The sequence below is a fragment of the Lolium rigidum genome, chromosome 7 (assembly GCF_022539505.1).
Source record: "Lolium rigidum isolate FL_2022 chromosome 7, APGP_CSIRO_Lrig_0.1, whole genome shotgun sequence".
Taxonomy (NCBI): domain Eukaryota; kingdom Viridiplantae; phylum Streptophyta; class Magnoliopsida; order Poales; family Poaceae; genus Lolium; species Lolium rigidum.
The window spans coordinates 19,937,732-19,939,920 of record NC_061514.1 but is presented as its reverse complement, the minus strand read 5'-3'; positions in this window follow the sequence as shown (position 1 = coordinate 19,939,920).

The following is a 2,189-nucleotide window of genomic DNA, read 5'->3' as shown; positions in this document are numbered from 1 at the left end:
GATTTGTCGAGGGCATTGCAATTATACATATGGAAGAGTTCGTCAAACTCGACATGGATCTCTTCCTGTCGGCCGTAGTAGTCCGCTGGGACTTTTGCCACGATCATTGTTCTTCCATTCTTTGCGGCAGTCAGGTACCGTGCATGCAACTGACGCATATGTGTTGGCAGTTGTAGAATCCTCTCTTGGCTGACAAGAGCTTCCCCCATTAAAAATTTAGGCTTAGGGGCTACAACAGCCTGTGGAAACAACTCGTCTTGGGAAGCCAGATCGCTCTCTGCCTTCCACTTCAGCAAGTTGGGTACACCAATTTGCTGTGGTCCTGGAACAACTGCTCGAACTGCAACCGCTCATTTTCTGTATCGCAGCCTCGCAGTGCATCAGAAATGACCCGACCAAGATCATCAGCGTGCTCATCTGGTTCCTGTTCTTCACCCTAACCTTCTTCTTCATTGTCTTCCATTGCCGTATCAGCTTACTCAGGGAACATAGATTGGTAGTCATCATCGTTCTCTTCTTCATCGCCGTCTTCCATCATAACCCCTCTTTCTTCGTGCTTCGTCTAAGAAATATGGCTAGACATGAAACCGGAATGAAGCAGGTGGCTCTGAATGACTCTTGAGGAAGTGTGATCCTTCTCATTCTGACAATCAACACATGGACAATACATAAATCCATCACCATGCGTGTTCTCCTCGGCCGCATCGCGAAAAGAATCCACGCCTTTTCTATAAGCGGGTGTGCGTCGGTCATCGTACATCCATGGATGGCTCATCTGCATCATACAACTGTATATCAAACACAATCACGGTCCTAAAATTAGTACCGCACGGTTTAAACGAGAAAATAGTTGCTAACTGATGACCCACAAGTATAGGGGGTGTATCGTAGTATCTTCGATAAGTAAGAATGTCGATCCCAACGAGGAGCAGAAGGTGTTGACAAGCGGTTTCGATGAAGGATTCACCTGTAAATGCTCACAGACAAGTATTCAGGGGGTTTTGATGTAACAGATGAATAAAGTACGAGTAAGTAAAATGCGAGAATAATAATTGCAGCGAGTGGCCCAATCCTTTTTAGCACAAAGGACAAGCCGGTTTGTTTACATATAATGACCAAGCGTTCTCGAGGACACACGGGATTTTAGTCTAGTGCTTTCGCTACATACGGCTAATTAATCTTCATTGTTTTGATAAGTGTTGTGTGGGTGAACCTATGCTAATGTACCGCCCTTCCTAGGACTAATACATACTTGTGATTATACCCCTTGCAAGCATCCGCAACTACAAGAAAGTAATTAAGATAAATCTAACCATAGCCTTAAACTCGAGATCCCGCTATCCCTCCCCGCATCGATATACCAACGGGGGCTCGAGGTTTCGTCACTTCGGCAACCCCGCAATTGGCAAACGAATACAAGATGCATTCCCCTAGGCCCATAAAGGTGAAGTGTCGTGTAGTCGACGTTCACACGACACCACTAGAAGAATAACACCACAACTTAAATAGCATAACATTGAATATTACTCAACCATACTTCACTACTAACATTTAGACTTCACCCATGTCCTCAAGAACTAAACGAACTACTCACGAGACATCATATGGAACATGATCAGAGGTGACATGATAATGAATAACAATCTGAACATAAACCTTGGTTCAACGGTTTCACTCAATAGCATCAATAACAAGTAGAAATCAACACCGGGGAGTTTCCCTATCAAACAATCAAGATCAAACCCAAATTGTTATAGCGGTGACGGTGTGCAGCGGTGGAGACGGCGGTGATGATGATGAAGATGATGGTGATGGTGATGGTGATGGAGATGATGTCCAGCTCGATGACGGTGACGATGGCGTCGATTTCCCCTCCGGGAGGGAATTTCCCCGGCAGATCTCAGCTCGCCGGAGAGCTCTTTCTCTCTCGGTGTTCTTCGCCCCGCAGAGGCGGCCGTGGCTCTTTCGACGTACCCCGGAGCTTAGGTTTTCGGGATGAAGGCGTGCGCGAAGAAAAGGAGGCGAGAGGGGCTGTGGGCCCCCTCCTCACGTGGCGGCGCGGCCGTGGCAGGGCCCGCGCCGGCCCGTGGAGGGGGCCCATGGCGGCCCTCCTCGCCCTCCCCTTCGGCTCCCTTCGTCATCTCGAAAAATAGGAATTTTCATATAATTTCCGTCAACTGTTGATCTTC